The 23,973-nt window shown below is 42.2% G+C and overlaps 1 protein-coding gene across 2 annotated transcripts in view; it reads right to left on the bottom strand.

Annotated features, from left to right (window-relative positions):
• FAM110B (family with sequence similarity 110 member B) overlaps positions 1 to 23,973 on the bottom strand; it is a 152,773-nt gene that overhangs the window by 90,733 nt on the left and 38,067 nt on the right. Inside the window, exon 2 of one of the 2 annotated variants that reach the window (XM_044245560.1) lies at positions 22,074 to 22,171. The gene's annotated coding sequence lies outside the window, so the exon portion shown is untranslated. Of the gene's footprint in view, positions 1 to 12,720; positions 12,742 to 22,073; positions 22,172 to 23,973 lie in introns of those variants that run through there. The other variant, XM_044245563.1, reaches the window with a different exon arrangement.

Raw genomic sequence — 23,973 nt, forward strand, 5'->3', positions numbered from 1 at the left:
GTTCTATCAGCCAACGATGTGGAGAGAACTCCACGGTGAACAGCTGCAAAAGCAGCAGCATTTTTTTGCTTATGTGAAAACAGGTATGTTCCCTGTCTGGTTCCCAGGCTCAGAAATGACTTTTATGTCTATTTGTTTGTATCTTAAAAATTCTTCAGTCGGTGGACGCCTGGGTGGCTCAGTGGGTTAAGCCGCTGCCTTCGGCTCAGGTCACGATCTCAGGGTCCTAGGATCGAGTCCCGCATCGGGCTCTCTGCTCAACGGGGAGCCTGCTTCCCTCTCTCTCTCTGCCTGCCTCTCCATCTACTTGTGATTTCTCTCTGTCAAATAAATACATAAAATCTTAAAAAAAAAAATTCTTCAGTCGAAAAATGAATGGAAGGAATAGGAAGGAAAAGCCAAACTCCCTTTGAATATTGACCCTGAGAAAACCAGGAGTATGTGATTTAAACAAGGAGAGACGTGTGGTATTCCAAAACAATAAACAGCCTATCACTATGGTAGTAAATTACCCATCTCATTTAAAGGGAGTGTTGCATTTTTTTTTTGCAAGGGATAGGGCAACAAGCAAAGCCAAATGCTATCAATGTGAAATACAACTCCATGTCAGTTACACATTGGGTACTGGGCACTCATTTTACCCCAAGTGCCTCTAGTTAGCGAAGTTGTTTGGACAAGAAGAAAAATGGATAGGCACTTAAAGCAATACTCATCAGCCCAACTGCACCAGCAAGTTAATAACAAATGGATCATTCACCTGACATGCAGCCTGAAAAACACCTATCCATGGTCTCTATTAAAATTAACCAAGTTCTACCCAGTTGATCAGAGATCGTACAAAGCAGCATGATTCTCTCTTTTATCTTAAGCTCCCCGCACTCTCATTTATTTTACTAGCAGCATTTCTATTAATGTAACTCAAAGAACATAATAAATTTCTAGATCTCCTTGCCACTGATAAACATTCGCTTCTGAATTCCTGGCTGGTTGCTGCTTCTGACTTCTCCCTCTAACCATAATACAGTTTCCAGGTTCATCGGCCAAACACGGTGACTCTGGCAAGTCATTCCTCTGGTCATGAACTGAGGGCGGCTCCCTATGGTCTAGCTTGTCAAGTTCACGGCCTTCCCTGTGGCCTCACTTGTCAAGTTCTTCTCCTGGATTAAGCCCTTACTTAACCTGGGTCAGTTTGGTTTCCATGTTAATTGTAAGACTCTGCACACTTGACTCCAGTCCTCATCTGGCCCCCACTGGCCCTGGAGTGATTGGCTGAAAGAATACGGATCAATGATGAAAACCACAAACAGTAAACCGTAAACCTTACTGACTATAAAGACATCTCTTAATATGAAGACAGACGACTGCTCTTTCCTATAGAACTATAGTAGGGTTGAGAAAGAGAAAGCCTATAGGCTGAAGCCTATAGTCTTCAGCTTCTCAAAGTAAAAGTGTGGAGGTACACTTGGCATTTCCCAAGTATCTTAACTGAACTTTCTGTGGAGGGAGAATTCTAACACAGCCCCCAGGAATTCCCAACCCCGTACACATCCTACATAATCCCAGGACGGTCAATATAATGGATTTTACTCCTGCACTCAGGGATGTTATATGGTGCCTTAACCTTAGGATAGGGAAATTATCTGGATGGGCCTCACCTGATCTCATGAATTCTTTAAAAGCAGAGAGTTTTCTCTGGCTGGGCACAGAAGAGAAACTAAAGAGATGGGAAGTGATGAAGATCTGATGAGAGGTTCTGCTGGACCTGGGCAAGGAAATGCCAGAGGCTTCTAGAAACGTCTAGGAACTAATGGCAGCCCTTGGCTGAGGGCCAGGACATGGGGATCTCAATCCTGCCAAAAAACTGAATGAGCTTAGAAACTGATTTTTCCCCAAAATCTCAACCAAGAACACAGTCCAGACAGTTGACTCAGTCAACACCCTGAGTGTGAGATTGTGAACAGAGAATCTGAGCGAGCCATGACTTGTGAACTAAGAAATGGCTGCTTGTGGAAATTTGCTACACAGCAACAGAAAACTAATATGCTTTCTTTTAAGCCAGACTCTGTTGACATAAAAATAACATTATCCTAAAAGTACCTCCTCCCATCAACGCTCCGGATTATCAACCGTCCTCGCGGGCATGAATGTGTAACCAACAAGTGAAAAGAAAAAAAGAAAAGTAGAAGCAGCACTGAAGGAAATCTCCACACATCCTAGAAAACCATGAAATCTGAAGACAAGCAGGACATACAGATTTTTTTAAAAGATTTTATTTACTTATTTGAGAGAGAGAGCACAAGTAGGTGGAGTGAAAGAGAGAGAAGCAGGCTTTCCTTTGAGCAGGGAGCCTGACGTGGGGCTTGACTCCAGGACTCTGGGATCATGACCTGAGCCAAAGACAGATGCTTAACAGACTGAGCCACCCTGGTGCCCCAGGACATACACATCTTTAATGACAGTAACTATTTTTTTTTTTTTAAGACAGTGACTATTCTAAAGAGCATCACATATAAGCAATACTTCTCAGAAATGTTAAAATAGGAATCAGCCCTTCTGCAATAGTTTACTAATGTTAACATCATGAAGAGCAACATCAACATTACAACTTATTTAGGTTTGTATGATATAGATTAGGAAAAGTGTTCATCTTTTATTCATCAAAATAATAATTGATTATCCACTATATCCTTTGTAAGTGCTTATTGACTAATTCCAGGGAATGCTAAGATACACATGCCATCCACATATTATAAGAAAAAGTAAATATCAGAGGATGTTTGCCCATTGCTTAAGAGTAGATATTTATTGTTAAAATATAAATATTCAGCATTTCATTTTGCTTTTATAAGCAATCCTGCTGTTATTTCAATTTATAGACATTTGCTCCATTTCTATTTCATGCTAGGCTCTCTGCTAGGCACTACTGATAAACAAGGCAGTCCCTGCTTTTCAGTAACCCTCAGACTATTAGAAGAGAGCAAAACAAGTCTATTAGAATTAAAACAAAGGCACCTGGTGGCTCTGTTGGTTTAGTATCTGGCTCTTGATTTCAGCTCAGGTCATGGTCTCAGGATTGTGAGATCAAGCCCTGCCTGGAGCGCCTCACTGCAGGGGGCCACCTGCTTAAGATTCTCTCTCCCTCTCCCTCTGCTACTGTGCACACTCTCTTCAAAAGGAAAAAAAAAAAAAGGGAAAAAAAGAAGAATTAAAACAATTTCAATCAATACAGTATTATTACTGGTATGTGTGATGTATAAGATAGAGTACACTCTGAGACTCACATAATGTTCGGTGTGATGGTGGTGAGTGATGAATTAAGAAAGTGTATACTTAATTTGTTTGTTTATTCATTTGTGGTTTTTAGGTTCCACAAATGAATGAAATCATATGGTATTTGTCTTTCTTTGACCTATTTCACTTAGGCCCAGCCATGTTGGCAGGAATGGGAAGACCTCATTCTTTTGGATGGCTGAGGAATATGCCTGTGTGTGTGCGTGTGTGCGTGTGCCACTTCTATCTCCTTTCATTTACAGATGGCTACTTAGGCTGCTATCATATCTAGGCTATTGTAAATAATGCTGCAACCAACATAGGGGTGCAAATATCTTTTTGAATTAGTGTTTTTATTGTCTTCGGGTAAATACTCAGCTGTTGAATTCTCGAATTACTGGATCCTATGTGTATTTATTTTTAAATTTTTGAGGAACCTCCATACTATTTTCTGGATGGGCGAAATGGATGATGGGAGTGGGAGCTGCAGGCTTCCAGTTGTGGAATGAATAAAGTCATGGGGATACAGGCACAGCATAGGCAATATAATCATTGGTACTGGAATAGCGCTGTATGGTGACAGATGGTAGCTACACTTGTGATGAGCACAGCATAATGTGTAGAGCTGTTGAATCACTATGCTGTACACAGTAAACTAAAGTAACACTGTGTCAACTATAGTTCACTTAAAAAAAAGAAATAAGATGTAATGAAACTAAAGAAAAAATGTTAGAGTAAAATAAAATCAGAATTTTGAAAAAAAAGTATATATTTCCATCTATCCATCCATCCATCCGACTGTGAAGAGTTATACAGAAACATCTAACCTAATTAATGGCAGTTCTGACATTTGTTCTGTGCTTAAGAATTGTGACCAACTACATTTTTTTTAGTTAAAGAAAACTAGCTTTTCATGAAATACTTGTATCCACTGTCATCTGCTTACATATGAAAGTGTTTAATCTGTCACAATCAAGTTTGCACATGTCTAAAACAATAGCCTGAGTACCACAAAATGGTGCCCATCCATGGGAAGGGTGCATCAATTAGTTCACTAACTTCTAAAATTCTCCAAATAAAAAAGTTACATTAAAACCAAGCTGACTTCCCAGAAACAGAGTAGACTATATGAGAGTTTGGGACTTAAACACACGAAACCTTTCATTCTTGACCCAGCAATGTAAAATGACAATAGCCAGGAAATTGGAGAGACAGAGCGGTTATAATAGAAAATACTGAACATTACAGTTTAAGAACACACACACACACCAAATATCTATCATACCAGTCTTGTTGAGAGGAAATAAAAATCCTCATCCCTATTATAAAGATTCTTCTTACATGAGAAATTACCCCCAGAATAATGCTTGTCTAATTTGGCATTTATGTTTAAAAGAATGAGCTATGACTCTTCACATAAGCTGTTTTCAAGTTCCACCACTAAAAATTATTCCTAAAATAAATGTCTTAAATTCAGTTGTCAGATGTTTCACATCTGCTGTACGCCCTAGACAGAGTCAAGGATGCAAAACATAGTGTTTGGAAACAATAGGCACATAATGAATGCACAACTGAAGGAAATGAAGCAAACAATACCTAACCCAAGGCTTCAGTTTATGTATCAGCTGTAGAGATGCAGCTAATCCACATACAGAAAACTTGAAAGTGATAATATAAAACAGTAACACACCACCACCAAGAATCGTACACTTAGATATTAAGGTGGTAAATTTTATGTTGTTGTTGTTGTTGTTTTTAACCCACAGTTAAAAATAAAACAACAACAACAACAAAAAAAACAAAAAACCCCACCAATAATTCAAAACTAACTGTGATCGTACACTTAGATATTAAGGTGGTAAATTTTATGTTGTTGTTGTTGTTGTTTTTAACCCACAGTTAAAAATAAAACAACAACAACAAAAAAAAAAACAAAAAACCCCACCAATAATTCAAAACTAACTGTGAGATCATAAAGCAATAAGGGCTATAAATGCAAGTAAAAGTTTTGTCTTTGAAGGAGGCACGGGATGCCCCTTTGGTTTTGCTGACTATAGCCTGTATTACCATTAATTAGCTAGGCGAAGAAAGGGAGCAGGGACTCTACCCCAGGGTGAGAGTGAGGAAATGAGCAGCGTTTGCAAAAAGCACTCAAGATCTCCCATAGATCAACAGAACTGAGAAGGATTCCAAGTTGGAGAACAGAAATGACTAAAAAGGTAAATCAGAGCTTGCCGATGGCAAAAGGTGGCCACCCACCCTACCTTATTTGTACCTTTACCCCCACAGTCTAAGGCAGTTAGCAAAAGGTTTTTAAGAATTGGGACGCCTGGGTGGCTCAGTTGGTTAAGCAGCTGCCTTCGGCTCAGGTCATGATCCCAGGGTCCTGGGATCAAGTCCCACATCAGGCTCCTTGCTCGGCAGGGAGCCTGCTTCTCCCTCTGACTCTGCCTGCCTCTCTGTCTGCCTGTGCTCACTTGCTCTCTCTCTCTCTGTCTCTGACAAATAAATAAATAAAATCTTTAAAAAAAAAAAAAAAAGGCGCCTGGGTGGCTCAGTGGGTTAAACCCTCTGCCTTCGGCTCAGGTCAAGATCCTGGAGTCCTGGGATCGAGCCCCGCATCGGGCTCTCTGCTCAGTGGGGAGCCTGCTTCCCCTTCTCTCCCTGCCTCTCTGCCTACTTGTGATCTCTGTCTATCAAATAAATAAATAAAATCCTAAAAAGAAAAAAAATTAAAAATAAAATAAAAGAATGAAGGTGACACGAAGACTATTTTATCAAGATGCCCCTACAGGCAACACACAAAGTAAACCAGAAAGGGAATGCCCGAGGGACAGAGCAACTAACTGGAGATAGCTTCAGCAATGTTAGATGGTGAAAGAAGACGGGCGCTTGACTTGGAACTCAGGAAAGACAAAAATTAAAAAGCAAATATGAAAAGTCCAAGAACCAAAATACTTAATGAGTGACTGCTGAGGAGTCCAGGTGATTCTCCAGTTTTTCCAAAGATGGTTCCTTAGTAACAACCTCAGTGGTACTCTAGCAGAAAAGCTAGGAGAATGGTTTTAGCAGGAAAATCTGGAGATTTGTGAACTAGTACATTTAATTATGGAGTAGATTATCGATTAAGTGACTCCAGCAGGTGACATAAAGTTTGAGATAACTGGGGTGCCTGGGTGGCTCAGTTGGTTAAGCATCTGCCTTTGGCGCCAGTCATGATCCTGGGGTCCTGGGATTGAGCCCCACATTGGCTCCTAGCTCAGCAGGGAGTCTGCTTCTCCCTCTGTGTGTGCACGCTCTCATCTCTCTCTCTCTCTCTCAAGTAAAAATAAATAAAATCTTAAAAAAAAAAAAAAAAGGCTGAGATAATCAATGTGTGAATAGTTGGAAGCAGGTGTGGGTGTGATGTTAAGGATGCAAAACGACCTAATGGCTGAGCCAGAGCCCTGGTGCGAGCACACATTTCAGTCACAAGAAGTGGACGGACAAGAGGGCAGGAAGTGGAGGGGATGAGAGCCTCTGACTTAGCAAGACAAGAGAAAACAGCAGCAAGTCACAAGGTCCTGAGGTCAGGGGAAAAAGGAATGTAAGTGTCCCAGATCTGTAAATCAGGATGGAGAAACTTCAGAACGTAACAAAAAAAAAAAAAAAAAAAAAAAAAGGCAGTGCTGAGGGAAGGCAGAAGGGAAAGGAAGGCCCAGGGTGAGCACAAGCAGGACAGGAGATCACCCAGACATATTGTGAGGTGCAAGGCAGGGAAGGGAGATGGGTAGATTCCACAGTGGAGATGACGGAGTCAGGGTTCAGCAAGGTGAGAACAATGGTGAGGTCAATGTAACATTCTTTTAAAAGTGAAAAATATTCAGCAGCACCAAAATATTCTCCACCAAACATGCACCAAAGGAATAGTCAATGCTTCTATTTTTATCCTCAAAATATGCCTGGCTTTGTAATAATGGACTATGCTTAAGCACACTAGCATTTCAGACTGGCTTTAGGGATTATTAAGCAAGTATTTAGAACCAAACACTGAATTTCAGCAGCACATATATACCCCAGGGAGTGTGAATCCATTAAGCTTTTATGCTAATAACTGTTCTGGGGAAGTTGAAAGTTAAAAGAAAGAAGCTAAAGTTTAAATTAAGTTCGACTCTGACATTAACATTTTTTCCCCAAAATTCTCAAATTGGTGACCAAGCACACCAACCTCCTACATGAAGAAGCTATTTTTAAAAACACTAAAATCTCAATATTCATTACTGGCATGAAATAGCCTCTCAAGTATTACAAGAGAGCAGTCATTTACCAAAACAAGTATAAACTGTACAAAGACAGAATTCCTCTATTACTGTTTGATAGGAAATGACTTCTTCAAAGATTTACAAAGAATCATTGCTTGATTAGCATCAATTTAAAAAGAAGAGAGAAAGAAGGGAAAAGAGAACATGATTAATTCCAGTTTCAGGAGACCTCTGGTGCCCCTGGTCAGCTGCGGTACCTCAGTGACTAGAACCAAAGCCCAGGCCCAGTGGCTTCCAGGGACAATGCTGAGGACACAAGAGAAAATAACAAACATGGCGGCTCCCAGTACACCCCAGATACAGCTACAGTTTAGGAATATACACCCTAGCCCTCAAACCTCACGACAACCATCCTACCAAATGCAGACCATGGATGCCATAGCTCAGGTAACTAATATTTACCTTTTCTCTAGACACACCAGGACTGCTAAAATAAGGAATGGGAATTACGTTACCATCTGAAATCCTTCAGAAGGCTCACGTCACTGCTTCCAAAAGATGGAGGGCATCTCATTCTTGTACAATCTTTACAGTTTTCAAAGGAAAGAAATCTACTGAGTTTCCCTTTTCCACCCAATTAGGTTCACTCCAGGAATACCATTTCCGTATTGTTTGAAAATGCTCTCTACCATCACCCAAATTTTAAATCTTCCAATGAACTTTCTTTGGATTTGAAAGCGTGTGAACATCACGGTTGTTCAACAACACCAGCTCTTGAAATCTGTCACAGATACACAACAGGCTCCTCAATTTAAGCCATAAGACCCGCGGAACCTATTTAAGTAAAGCAAATTCCCTCCAGCATTTGTCAAGCCATCAAGCACCACATATTCAATTGGACACTGATCACTATAATATCGTGACCCCACAGCCATCATTTGGCAGAATGCCACAGTCTAGTGTAAGACAGGAGATGTAGTCGTTTGAGTGCCACAACTAGTGGCTGCTTGACTTGACATGTCATGTTCTTACGAAAGTGAGTTAGGGTCGGTGATGCAAGTTGAAGATTAAGACATGCGAATACAAGTTCACGTATTCATCTGTGGTAAGAAGTGCACACAAATTTCCTTCTTCAAATCTCTGCTCTAGTGGGTTCCTCAAGTTGAAAGGGCAGGGAAGAAATTATGTAAGTGGTACTGAGACATTCTGATTATCTTGGATTTGTTAACGTGTGACTACGTGCTCAATGAAGACTCTTGGTATACACGGTATAACAGAGAAAACCCGATCCATGGAAGTACAAGGCTTCACTATACATATGACAATTAATGTCTGGGCTCTGACAACCTCTCTGTGCCTCAGTTTCTCTATCTATGAAGTGGGTACTCTTCAGAATTGCCACAAAGCATACAAATAATTTTGGAGAATGCAGCAATCCTAGATGAGGAAATAGTTCAATTCACTCATTTGCTGTCTATTAGTAGAGCACCCATTGGGTGTCAGGTACTGCTCTAGGCGCTGGGGATAGAGCAGTCAACAGACAAAATTTCCTGCCCTCATGCAGTTTACCATGCATCTTGACTAGTCAAGACCCTCATGGCTGAGCCACACAGGAGCAAGGGAGAGTGTGATCATGTTTTCAGAGATGGGATACAGCTGTGTAGACCTGATTACCAAAGATGTATGCAGAACTGCTTTGAGTGGCTAGAGAATGCAATTCCAGTGTGCTCTGAACCACACAACATGGCTGACTCAGGGCTATGCCTCCCCATGTAATAAACATGGTCGTTAACTATTCTAATTACACAGATGTACACCACACTGACTTACTGTCTGATTACAATTAATTCACTCCACTAATTTTCACGAATTTTTTCAAAAGATTTTATTTATTTGTTTATTTGTTAGAGAGAGGAGTGCACACAAGCAGGCAGAGTGGCAGGCAGAGGCAGAGAGAGAAGCAGGCTCCATGCTGAGCAAGGAGCCCGATGCAGGACTCCATCCCAGGACCCCGGGATCATGATCTGAGCTGAAGGCAGGGGCTTAACCAACTGAGCCAACCAGGCGTCCCCACTTCACTAATTTTTAAAATAACTTTTTAACAGACTATAAAGCTTCAACTTCTAACTAATTCAAGCTGCTTAAAAAGAGAGCTTTCTTTTACCCCATTAACAGGATTTCCTAAAACTAAATAGTGTCAGTGTTCTATAACCTCTTTACTACTCAACATCTTTAAGAGATACAGTGGGTTGAGGGCTTTGTTTCAATTCACCCACACAGTGTTTTGTCCTTATCTCATGAGGATTTCCAAGTGCTACCTGATTTGAAACAGAAGTGGGGCTTTGTTGAAGGATAGCCGTGAATCTCTACAATCTGATGTGTGAGTGAGTTGTGTTGGCTTGAAGCTAAGTGACAGCTGAAATATTTCAAGCTGGCTTTTATTCTGTGACTCTGTTGGGTGAGGTCTATAATTTGCAAAATTACTAAGCTGATTAGTTTGTAATTCTAATACCCACAGTCTGGCCAACTCATGTCCATCCAAATGAGAAATTAGTACAGGGACTTATTTTCATTCTTCTGTTGCAATCCTACCAGCCTCTTTATTTACCTGGCAGCTGCTGCTTTCATATGGGCATGTCAGCATATAGAGGTATGCTATGTAAAATAATTGTTTTTTTTTTTTTTTCACTTCATTCAAAGGTAGCTTTGATACATGAGGGTGAGCTTATAAAGCATGAACTATTATCACAGGTGCAATATGTTTTTCTATGTGTGTATGGATGTTTTCTAAATAAGGCTATCAGTTAGCTTATACAGGATTGGGGATACAGCGGTACAGGCGGCCGGTGATGCCATCTGAGAGATGTCATGACTATGGTGGTCTGTGTTGAGTGGCACCCTAGGGCCATCCACGATTCATTTGCACAAGTGTATGTGGTGCCTTGAGCACCCAAATGTCTAAGTATGAATCCAGGCCGCTGTAGAAACTCATTTCCAAGTAGCACAGTGCTTTACGCAAGCCCCCCAGAATTTATGTAAGTACCAAATGGTTGTCATATTCATTGGTTCAGATACCTCCCAGGAAAGAATCAATGTATACTCACACAATCAAACCACTTACACAGGAATCAGGGGCTGTTATACTAACGTTTCAGAAAGGGACAATCCAGCATGTTGTTTAAGAGAATGGAATTCTAGAATCAGTCTGATTACATTTCCCTACTATTTCTATTACTATTTCACTACTGTTAGCTGTGTAACCCGGGATGAAGTCTTTCACCTCTCTATGCCTCAGGGTCTCCATTTATATAATGGGGATAACAGAACATAACCCAGAGCCCTTACGAGGATTAAATGAGGTAATACATGTGAAGTACTGAGACCAGTGCCAGACCACACAGTAAACAGTGTTAAAGTGTTCAAATTTGGAAATCACTGTCACTGGGTAAGAAAACCAAAGCAGGGAGAGATTAGGTAACCTGTCATGGGTTTAAGAATTAGTCTGTGATTTCCTCCAGAATGGAAATTAAAACTCTTCACAGGACAGAGCTTTCATGAGACCAAACTGCTTGACATCCCAACTTTCTGACAAAGGTAAAACCCATGAATTGAAGTCATTCTCACATCTGAAAGCAAACCGCCAGGCACCTGAGTGCTTTGATCACGGACATGAGTCGTCCTCCACAGGCCACCAGGGCTGAGGCACGGGGCCTCCTGAAGCCACGTGCCGCCAGTGCCTGGGCTGACATTTACCAGCCCCTCTCTCCTTGTGGGGAGACACACACCCAGTGGACAAACAACTCCGGTTTACACAATCAGCCACCAAGAAGGCTCCCAACCCAGAAGGGAACAATTGTCCAATAGCTCTCATGTCCTGCTCTGGTGAGCTGTCCACTGCTTTCATTCATGGTCTTTAAATATCAGACAATCCCTGAGGCGTTACACTCCTACCCTGGAAAATCATGTCATTCATCTCCGTTGCAAACAGTGTCCGCTCCCGGAGCCCTGAGGGAGAGGGATGTATTCTGAAGATCAAAGTGTCGCTCAAAGTCTCAGGGACCGAAAGGAGTCAGGCCCATTTCCACAGTGTGGTGGGGGAAGGGGGGGGCAGCTAGACATCACAGGGAGGCCCGGCATGCTAATGAACAGATGCTTTTTCTCTATTTCAATTCTTCTACAAGGATCCAGGGAGATCTGATAACTGGTTTTGACGTAGATGGCAGCTCTTAGAGAGTGGAAAACAGCGTGACACCCAGGAAACGACTTCCTCACCCACCTCTTCACCTAGTGGAGTGGAAATGGCAGTCTCATCCCATAAACTTTAGCACACGGTGTGTGTGTTGGGGGGGTGCACGCATTACCCTGGTGACACAGCTGTCCAGAGCACCTCTTAAACCCTTCCCTACAGGCTGCCGTGTTAGCATCACCGAACTAGTTACCCTCGCTCACGAGAGGAGACGGGGAGAACTCACTGTGATTCTGCACAGCAGAAAATCCAGGTAAACCAGATGGGTGAATGCACTAGAAACAGACATGCTGTGTGAAACAGTCTGCGTACAAAGCAGCCAAAACCCAAATAGGTCACACCATATCGTCTCTGCAGGACGTTGACGTCTTACCCACAGTTATCGCTGGTGCTTCTGGCTAGAAAATCAGGAAGAAGCACCCAAACCCTGTTCCTCAACAGCTTAATAAAAATGCAGACGTTCTATTTTTACATCAATTAACATCTGTGATTTTAAAATGTCTTCATCATAAATGCAATTAGTATAATATCCCGGATCAAGTATGGAGCATGGTGTCTAAGAAAAAGGAATAACATGATTTTCAGTCCAGTAACAACACTTTTTCTAATTTACCACCTGATTATCATGGTCAAATCAAAAATTGTATGTCTTGTGAAGCAGAGAAATCAGAATCTACTTCTCTGCGTGGTAAACACGAGGAGGTTAAGGCTTGGAGACTTTATACGGCCTATCTGAGGTCAAGTCCTACTAAAGAACTGAAGCCAGATCCCCGTTTACTCCTTGTATGACAGACTCAGGGACAAGGAAGTATCTTTGATTCTTAGTGCTGCTTCCAGACTCAAGCAAAAGTTAGCCGTCTGCCAACCATCTGGCGATCAGATCACTGCAGGATTACCAAGTCCTGTAGCTAAAACGGAGAACATGGTGAGACACACGCTAGTTTGGGGAGCATCCGCACTTACCAGATGGTTCACACCAGGAAGTGCTGTTGACCCCAAGTTCTTCCTCCACCAGCCAGAGTACCCCAGAACCTTGAAGCCACATGTCTGTGACAGCTGGTGACCACTATGGTGAGCACACAGCACCACCCAGGGCAACGCCTTCACCTTCCCTATCTGGCAACGACACTGCCCAGCGTGCGGTGCACCTGCTGTGATTTCTTCTGGCTGCGGCTTCCGTAAGTAGGAATGCCCACCAATCCAAACGAGGGAGGGGAGAGACACAGTATCATAAAAGAATGTGTGCTGACGTGGTGACTGAAATATCACCACGAATTAAGTGACAGGGACCATCAAAAATATCCAGTCATGGTGGAATGCTTCCAGTTTTGGTAAAAGGGCAGAATAGGAGAAGAGGCGGAAACGTGACCATGGTTTACATTAGTACGGTCCTATTTCTCGCTGGAGTGAACACTTCCACTTACTGCTTATTCACGTCGTTAAGTTACTGTGATGTACGCTAGCAATTACCATTTCCCATTTCTAACCCCCCGCTTTAAACAAAAAACCCCGTGCATTTGTCACTAAAATTTATTTTACCAATTAACTATCATATGCCATCTGGGCTGCTGAAGTAAGGGCAACAGAGAAAGAAGAAACATCATGAGTGGACATTTTAAGCCTCGCTGAAAACAGAGTTTAAAAAATGCTTGTCCTGATCTCAGGAGAGACCATCTAGGAGCACCTGTGTCTCTGAGTGTGCGTGTATCTTCTCTTGGTGAGCATTATCTCAGATATTGGTAAAAATGAAATGCTTAGAGAAAAACAAACTGCTCTTGCTTTTATGTTCAAAAAATAAACTGTCACAGAACGCAGATGAATTGGCTTTGGGGACAGAACAATTTGTGCCCAAATCAAAAGCAGGAAAAAGTAAATGTCCTGCAGGAAGAAAAGAAGAAGTAAGAGAGAGCTGAGGCAGGTACAGCGTGTCAAAACACAGGTGACCTTCAGAGAAGGAAGTGACCTCTCTAGGCAACTCAAACCACTGCGAGACAGCAGAGCGGGATTCAGCTCTGAAATTCCAGTCACCCCTCCCAGGGTCCAACAGACGGGCCTGGCTCCGAACACAGCCGATACAACAGAAACAATTTACCAAATTACTATTTTAAAAATTGTGTGAAGGGTACCAGGGAATAAAAATTTCAAGACTGGGGCGCCTGGGTGGCTCAGTGGGTTAAGCCTCTGCCTTCGGCTCAGGTCATGATCCCAGGGTCCTGGGATCGAGCCCTGCATCGGGCTCTCTGCTCTGCAGGGAGCCTGCTTCCTCCTCTCTTTCTGCCTGCCTCTCTGCCTACTTGTGATCTCTGTCAGATAAATAAAGAAAAAATCTTAAAAAAAAAAAAATTTCAAGACCGTGTGATCTCAGTGCGATCCCACATTGATAAGATTTTCTACATGGATGGCAAAGAGTTCCAAGGGGAGCAAAAGAAATCAGAGCTGGTGACAAAAGCCTTCTTTAGAACACAAAACCCAGGGTGCTCTGGGGCTGCCGTCAGCCCTCTGCCTCCCCAGCATGGGATCTATTGGGTATTAAACACATTACGTGCAATCTGAGGGAAAGGAGTTCAGTCTCTGAATCACACGGAGAATCATCTAAGCTCTTAGCAATTTTCACAGGACCCACTCATGGGAGGCTCTCACAAGGACATTCTAGCAGCTCTCTTAGCATGAAGATGACTCAGGGCTCAGTTTACCTCCCTGAAGCAGGGCCAGTGAGGAGGCCCTGGGATTTCCAGCCAGCCAGGATAACTGTACCCTAACCCCAGGCCCTGCAGGTGACACCGTGCAGAAGGACCTCAGAGGGACAAGCGGGAAATGCAGTTGCGTAAACTAACACACCGGTGATAGGATTTCTTCAGCTCCTTCAGGAAATTTCTACCAAAAATGTCTCTGTGGCCCAAGAGAATGCTAAACTTACAGAAGTCCAGGATTAGATGAAATCAATCTGGCAAATTAAGTGTGTTGTTTTCAAAGGCAGGAGCCCAATCTTTCCATATGGTTGGTACTGTGGACGCCCAGAGACACGTCTGTTATGTGAACTATTACATGAAGACATAGAAATATGTGACTGTTTAGGAAATCCCAGTGCCAGATCGGCTCTGATAGGTCCCAGATAAAGGAAATCTATCCCTTCCTGGGGTGGGTACCGATGCTTAAATCACTTTCAGTAAGATTTAATGTACTAGTTACTTCCCATAAATATTTCAATTACATAAAAATACAGGGAGAATAACAATAGAAAATGATATCTTTGCTGAATTCCTATAAAAATTTTAAGTGATGGCAACAAGAACCTGGTCTCAATTTTCTCCTCCATAAAACCAAGGAACTGAAGTGAAATCCCCATGTCTAACTTAAGCATGTCATGATTTCAAATGCAAACACATCACAGCTCCTGGTATAGAGAAGAGTCATCAATAGTGTTCCCAGGGCTGAAGGGGAGGCACGACGGAGCTTCGCCACCTAATTCGGAATGAGTAATATCTGAGATTTAAAATTTAAGTGAAAAGAGGCTAACACGCATTTATACTTGTGCTAGCAATCATTCAGGGAGAGGAGGACAGCTCATTTTTTTCAATAGGCACAAAGATCCTCCGAATAGTACCTTTTGAAGATTGAGAAACAAAAATCGGGTGAGTTCTTAAGTCAGAACAATCTGGAATTCCTTTGGTTCCTACAGCCTGCATTTCAAACCCAGACAGTCTCTGCTTTGTCATGTTTTGGTGATGCCTCTCTGTCCCGCTGACCAAGGGAGAGGAGCTTCTGAGATGGAATGCTGGTCAGGGTGGGTGGAGAGGTGTCCCTGAACAATGAGAGGGAAGAAATGTTTGCTCTCTGATTCTAATCAACCTAGGAAGGAAGTCAGAAAACATAGCAAAGAAGGGTACTCATTGAAAAGGGATGCTACTAGAAAAACTTTAAAGATTATACCCAGTACTTCTTGTTAAAGCAGAGCTTCTCATCTCTACGATTTACGTGTGCAACCTAAACTGGTAACATTTTAAATCAATACAAAAGACACATTTCCCTTTAGAGAAGGAAAGCCAAATTACACATTTGGGTATGAAACCTGAAAAAGCACTAAATGCTTTTTTAGAAGAATCGTATGTAGTAAAAGTTAGAATTTATGTACTGTAGGTAACAGGCTTTCTAGGTTAATCAGAGCCTAGGATTAGAAAACCAAGTTGGCAAAAAAAGAAAAAAAAATAACAACAACATGTACTTAATGCCTCATATATGAAAGGTCTATCAACAGCCCCTGAAAAACGGAAACATACCATCCGATGTTTTTCTTCTTCAACTAAATAATAACAGAAGGAGGGAAAGGAAGAAGGGAGGAAGGGAGGTTGGCTGATTGGACATTAATCAGAAAATCTCAGTCTAGGAAGATCTGAGTTTACATTCCAGAAACTCAAAAAATAAAAATTAAAAAACAAAAACAATAACAAAAACAAACAAAGAAACAAAAAAAAAACAGGATGCTCAATACTTGGAAAAGAAAAATTAAAATATTCCTAAGATTTTAAGAATTGTATATTACATATATACAAATATATTCCTGCTTAAATGGTTTGTTCTGTGATGGTACTCAGGTCAGATCTGTACCAAAAGCAAAGAAGTCTCCTTGAGAGTTTGAACCAAAGCTTACCTTACGGTGGAGGGGGCAGGGGTATGGAGGGGAGGGGCTCACCAACATTCCATTCAGTACAGCAACTAAACTACTCCCTGGTTTCCAGAAGCTCTGACTTGTCATGCTACAAATTTGGAGAAGTAGCTGCACTCTTTTCACTTGTTCAATCTCAGGACAAACCATAATTTCTGTGCAACCATGTAACAAAATCAAATGTTTTAAATTGTGCAAATCTCCAAAAAAATCATAATGATTATGTCAATTTATATGCAAATACAAAATTTTTAAAGAGCATTGTGAAAAAAGACTAATGTCTATTGCTGGGAAGAATGCTAAGCCAGTTCAGGAGTCACAGTTCTAGATTTCTATCATGAGGAATAAATATTGGCAGATAAGAGAATAAGTCTGATTTCAAACAGAACTTCACACTTCTGGCTGAGCCTGGGTCTTTCCTGTGAAACACAACCATAATACTGTTCTCTGCCAGAAAAGAGTGATGTTAATAGAAGCAGAATGTTTTCTTCCCAAATTAGCTGAGGAAAGATGCAGCAGAGAACATTGACAAAAACTACTCTAAGAGGTGGACTTCAGGCTCAGCCACTGGGTGGCTCAGTCACTAAGCATCTGCCTTCGGCTCAGGTCAGGATCCTAGGGTCCTGGGATCAAGCCCTACGTCCAGCTCACTGAAGGCAGCCTGCTTCTCCCTCTCCCTCTGCCCCATCCCCACTTCCCGTTTGTTCTCTCTCTTAAATAAATAAGAGAGGTGGGGGCGATTTTAACTCCGTATCAGAGATGTACAGCCATGGAGTCTAAGAGAGAGGCTGTCCCTCCCTCAGGTGGGACAGGGGTCTACCAGAACACAAGTCATAACAGAAAGGGCAGAGGTTGCAGCATCATTGATCAAAGCCATTGCTGCTATTAGTTTGAATTCTCCTCGGAACCTCTGAAGACGACACCCAAGGACAGAGAGGGCCTGGTCCATCTCAGAAATAGGCAGGAGGTGGGAGTGCAGAGAGGGAGGAAGGCAGACAGAGAAGGAGAGAGGGCATGAAGACAAAGAGGTAGTAGGAAGGAAGGGCAGAAGGAAAGACAAGACAGACCCCAGCCTATCAGCATCGTAAACTTCAGACAGACCAAAGAACTAGTTTCACAGCTTCCAAATTAATGCAAAAAGTCATTTCCATTGAAAGGTCTTTATTTATAATTCAAACTGAATTACAGTAATACTAAAGGAAAATTTGAAAAGTCATCATATTCTTGGTATTCTAGCAAGGGCACTTTCAGTTCTCCAACTGCCTTGTTGTGTTTTTAATTCAGTTCCCATCTTCACTGAGCATGCTCTCTGCCAGGCACAGGTGCAAGGACAAAACAGGCTTCTCTCACTAGAAGGGCTCAAACACATTCACATTCTAAGGTGACTCATAGTCACTTGAAAGATATACTCTTTTCTTTAAAAGACATTCTCAAGCCATGGAATGTCATTTGTTTCAAGTGTACCAAAAGCAAATATGTTTAAAAAAAAAAAAAAAGGGCAAGAGGGCCGCCTGGGTGGCTCACTCGATTGGGTGTCTGCCTTTGGCTCAGTTCTTGATCTTGGAGTCCTGGGATTGAGCCCCGTATTGGGCTTCCTGCTCAGCGGGAAGTCTGCTTCTCCCTCCCCCTCTGCCCCTGCCTCCCAACTTGGGCTCTCTCTCTCTCTCTCTCTCAAATAAATGAATAAAATATTTAAAGACATGGTTAGAAATTCTCTAATATACTGAAGACTCAAATGTGTTTGGCTCAGAGTATAGGAAAAAAGCATGTCAAAGCTACTCCTGTAAGCTTCACTTAATTTAGGTATAGTAGAATCAAATGTTATTAGAGTTATTAGAGTTCAGTTCAGTTTCAGTTCAGCTTCCCCTTTTATAGTTTTGGAATAACCATATAACATGGGTGATAATATTTCAATATACTTAATACTTAAGAATGATGAAAGAAAGGCATTATCTAATGAGAAAAACCAAAATATTTACAAATATATATTGTGATCAAAGACATGTATAGGTAGGAGAAGGGATTCTAAAGTTATTCAAGATCTAGTATCTTTATTCTTATAGTAGTTTTACAATTTCATAAAAATCCAAGAGAAGGCTATCTTTCTTATTTAAAAGTAGACACTAATAAGAATAAAACAATGAGAGGAATATATAACTTTGTATCTACTTACTTCAATAGTTAATCATAAACAAAGCCTTTCTGAGTTAGCTTTTGTGTCCAATGTGTGGGCAACGATTTAATAAGCTAATGATGGGGGGCGCCGGGGTGGCTCAGTGGTTTAAGCCTCTGCCTTCAGCTCAGGTCATGATCTCAGGGTCCTGGGATCGAGCCCCGCATCGGGCTCTCTGCTCAGCGGGGACCCTGCTTCTACCCCTCTCTCTCTCTGCCTGCCTTCTGCCTACTTGTGATCTCTGTCTATCAAATAAATAAATAAAAATCTTTAAAAAAAAAAAAAAAGTAATAAGCTAATGATGGGATTTTAAAAAATGCTTTCAATGAATACATACGGTCTGGTAGACAACCTGACTTTGTAGCCATATTTTTTAAAGATTTTATTTATTTATTTGAGAGAGAGAGAAAGAGAGAATGTGAGCATGAGAGTGGGGAGGGGGCAGAGAGAAAAGTCTACTCCTGGCTGAGCAGAGAGCCCAGTGAGGGCTTGATTTTGGTACTCTGTGATCATGACCTGAGCCAAAGGCAGACGCTTAACTAACTGAGCCACCCAGGTGCCCCCTGAATTTGTAGCCATTCTTGCCTAGTACTGTTAGATATTAGCCCGCACTCAGAGTCACCGTATCTGTCCCATTCTGCATACATTTGCTGACAATGCTATTGTTAGTTGACCATTGCCCCTGAGGGCTACCATTTGCTGAGTGCACTATGTGCCTGGCATAATGGATTTTACAATCGACAACATGTGGGTTAGGGGCGCCAACCCCCATGCAGTCAAAAATCCACATATAACTTCGGTCTCCCCAAAACTTATTTACCGATAGGCTGCGGCAGGCTGGAAGCCTTCCTGAGAACATAAATGATTGACTCACCGTATTTCATATGTTACATATATTACATACTATATTCTTAAAAAGCAAGTTAGAGAAAAGAACATGTTAAGAAAACAATAAGGAAGAGAAAATACATTTACAATACTGTACATATGTCTATGGAAAAAATATCTGCATATAAGTAAACCTACACAGTCCAAACCCATGTTGTTTAAAGGTCAACGGTATAGGACCACCTCTTTTCATGCTTCTAGGAACCATGAGAAGTGAGTGTGATTATCTCTGCTCTGCAGAAGGGGATTGTAACAAAAGCTACAAAGCATCCTGCATGCGCCCTTCTATGTTGCAGCTCACTCATTAAATGCTCACAAAAATCCTATGAAATGGCACTACTATTATCCTGACTTGACAGATGAAGACACCAGGGCACAGAGCAAACAGCTTTCCCAGCATCACATACATTACATGGCAGAGCCTGGATCCTCAGAACACCAAAGCCACAGTCTTATCCACCGACCCCAAGGAATTTGGCTCTCCACGGCTGCCCTCCATCCCGCCTAAGAGAAGGGCTATGAGAGCAGATAGGAAAGGGGCCAGGGCTAGTGTGGTCAGAACTGAACCCCCTCATCCACAAGCCAACGCTTAAATCTGGCTGGGACCCATCCTTCAAGTTTCCCTGAAGAAACTCACAAGGAAACCGAAATCCAACCTCAAAGCTGGCCCAGCTCAATGGTCCCAGGAACACGTGACCCAAAGTCCAGGGCTTTTAACTGACCGGAGCACAAGGCATCACAGAATAAGAAGCCTTCCTCTGAACAAATGCCCCATGTCCATTCAATGGTTAGCAACGTCTTTCCTACTATGGCCCACTAAGTGCCCAACCACACTAGGCTCTCAGTTACTAAAGCCAGGGGCCCACCTTAATAGCTAAATGTACAGGGAAACAAACAACATGAAATACAGGCTGTTGGGATCATGGCCAAGTGTGCTCAGATACCGTAGCGGGCCTCAAGGAGGGAGAAGGTGGGGTCAATTCTAACAGTGTGTGAGGAGGTTAACAAAGCCTAAAGGAGAAGGCAGGTAGGGAGCTGAGTCTTGGAAGGGAGGCCAGGAGGTCTTATTCCAGGAGGAAGCTGGGAAACCATGGTAAGAAGCAGTCCCACTGGGAGGAAGACACCTGTATTGGCAATGAGCTGACTCACTTACAACCCCCAACCTAAAGACAGAGGCACTGTGAAGAAATGAGATGAATGCCCCAAGCATCATGTTGGAGTATATTTGCTACTGAGGATGTTTTCCGCTGAGAGAGAAGTTCCCCATTGCCACCCAAGGATCCAAGATGAGGGTGCTCACCTTGACCTGAGTGAGGTTCCCCAGGGAATACCGCAATGACTAATGCATTTTTTTTTTTAAGATTTTATTTATTTATTTGAGAGTGAAAGCAAGAGAGATCCCAGAAAGAGAGGGAGAAGCAGACTCGCTGCTGAGCAGAGAGCCTGACATGGGGCTCGATCCCAGGACCCTGAGATCATGACCCAAGCGGAAGGCAGAGGCTTAACCAACTGAGCCACCCATGCACCCGGACTAACGTACTCTTAATGCAATGTGGCCCAAGCGACAGCTTGACTACAGAATACCAACAAGAATCCAGCACATGAGAGCCCTGGTCAACTCCACCTCACAGAAATTGCCATTTCAGTTAGAAGGACCAAGAAGTAGACAGAAATCAGATGTTCTGTTTAGCAGAAATTATGAAACCACCTTTGCCCCTGATATTTTCGCCAGTTGGATTTGAGCACCTATGACAGATTGAAGGCCTTTATTAACAATAGGAGTCTATGCAAGGAGACGAAAAGAACATGTTTGTGCCTCAATTTAAGCAGTATTAACTCTGGGGAGCAACTTTTGTGTAGATAGTCATATTCTATGTTATAGATCTGTGACATCTCACTTTTGTGCAACCTCTGCATTACCTGAGTGATTGCACAAAATACAGCAAATCTCCCGACATCTGAGAATATTTGTGAATTCACTAGTCAGGAGATAGTACACTGCTGCGGCTTTACTTATCCTGGTGAGCGACTGCTGATTCCAACAGTTCAACCTGGGGAGGTTAAATATCCACAGAATTCACAAAAAAGCCACTGCAAGTAAACACCCAGGCAACTTCAAAGAGGGCCGGGAGAGCCCATATGTTTCAGGACCAATGGGGTCAGTGAGAGCCAGGGACAGGAGTTGAGGTCAGCCTCTCAGCCAGACCAGCAGACAGTGTGGTCCAGTGGGCAGCACGTTCACAGAACCTTCTGCCAATTCCTCTCATTCCTGCCAGGGCCAGAGAGACAGGGAGGGATGGAGCACGTGTGCCCAAGAGAGCCTGCAGCACGGAACAGACTTCGCAAAGATGAATGGATGAATACTCAGAAAGAAAGGGGGCAGGGAGGGGGTGGGGAAGGGAGAGAGGAAAGAGGGAAGAAGGAAGGAAGAGAAAGGAACAGAGAAAGGAAGGAACAGAAGGAAGGAAGGAAAGAAAAGTTGGAATGGAAAGGGTGGACATCTAAATTCTGCTCAACAAATAAAAATGTTGTACTTTATGATCATCAGGGTTACGCATAAATCTAATAATAGATGTTTTCACATGGAATTACCTTTTATTTCCTTTTCAGACCTCCAAGAGTCCCAGTAACGTTCAATTCAAGATGTAGAAAGAACAGGGTAGGTTCTCTTGTTGTCCAACTGGGGATTTCTAAAGGGAAAGGACACAGATTAAAAATTATTCCAGAGAATAAAATTAATCCATTTTTAAAGGATCATTAAAAAGAGACCGATGTTGGGGCGCCTGGGAGGCTCAGTGGGTTAAGCCTCTGCCTTCGGCTCAGGTCATGATCTCAGGGTCCTGGGATGGAGCCCTGCATTGGGCTTTCTGCTCAGCAGGGAGCCTGCTCCCCTCCCCAACCCCCACTCTGCCTGTCTCTCTGCCTACTTGTGATCTCTCTTTCTGTTAAATAAATTAAAAAATCCTTAAAAAAAAAAAAAAAAAACAAAAAACAGAGAGAGAGAGACCGATTTGCCTTGAATGAGAGACAGTATATTTCTTTCTTATACCGGGGGGAAAAAATTGAGCCCAAAGCCTCTTTCAAATATAGCCCTTCTAGCCAACTTTAAGTTGATTCTAGGAGAAAACAGAAATCAACCATGGGGTGGGCTTTGCTTGTGCATTTATTGGAAAACAATCCCAAGGAGGCTGTGTACTGCCATCTTTCTGGAGTCCCCAGCCCCAGTGGCTCTGCACCCCTCCAAACACACAACCCCCCCCCCCACATGCCTTGTCAGTCCTTCTAGGTCACAAAACCATGCAGGACACAAGGTAGCCCCTCACCGACAATGGAATTGTGCGGAGGGAAACATACGTAGTTCAGAAACTTTCTTAATGTTTCTAAGCAAATAAAATATTACAAAACAGGCGCTTCAGCTCGTTTTCCAAATGCAGTTATGCATGAGCTCACACACATGTCCAGTTTTCCTGAGGCTTCTCTCTCAGAGGCAGGACAGACCTCAGAGGCAGCACCATCCCAAACTGTGAGCACACAACGTTTCATGTTTAGGAAGGAAACAATTGACCAGGCACGTACTCAGACTCAGAAACAACGTGATTCCGTTTTACAAATGGAGAGAGACACTGAGGCTTTTTGAGGAAAGTCCAGTCCATAGGTCTTCGGACACATAAACGCTTTCACTGTATTTGGATTCATCCTGAAAGAATTGTTATCTGAATATCCAGCAATGCACCAAGAAAATACCATGGTGGAAAATCTAAACCTCTTCTCCAGCATCTGCTTTCCTTGCATACCATCAATCCAAATAACTACGTCTTTGTTTACTTAAAAGTGGGAGCTAGAGACAGGGAAAGAAAATGCTCCGACTGCAAAAGGTATCTTATCTTTTCTTTTTAAATTGAGATTTACTGTATATTTTCCATGGATGTAGGAGTAATCCACAGTAAAATTTTTAAGGAGGCACTTGCGACTTCGACAGACAATGGCTTAGAACCACTTCACTAAGGTCAATGCAATGTCCCAACCCTCATTATCTTCTTTGTGGAGTAATGTGTAATGAACGTTATGTCGGAAGTTTATTAGTAAGGCTGCAAATCTTGAGCCAGATTTTGCAGAGCTTAAAAAAAAAAAAGAAAAAGAAAAAGAAAGCCTGAAAATGTCTATTTAAATAACAACTAAGACCGATACTTCCCACACATTTAAACTTTCAAAACAATCTTCTTTCCCCTGTCCCTGTACCTAACAATGTTCAGCAAGAATATAAAGTAACAATTAGCACAAGATTAAAATAGAAATATGCACTCCCAAGTTCTACAGCTCTTTTTGATTATTTACTACCTGCAATTTAAGGTTTTATCCGCCTGCAGAAATAGATGATTCCGGAATTCAAACGAATAAAATCATATATATTTAAAAAAAAGCATTAGAGAAATTTTTAGTTAAATTGGGCCCAGCGGTGTTTGAGATTGATGGTGACTCATAATAACAAAGT

This window comes from Neovison vison, chromosome 4, assembly GCF_020171115.1.
Source record: "Neovison vison isolate M4711 chromosome 4, ASM_NN_V1, whole genome shotgun sequence".
In the NCBI taxonomy this organism is placed as follows: domain Eukaryota; kingdom Metazoa; phylum Chordata; class Mammalia; order Carnivora; family Mustelidae; genus Neogale; species Neogale vison.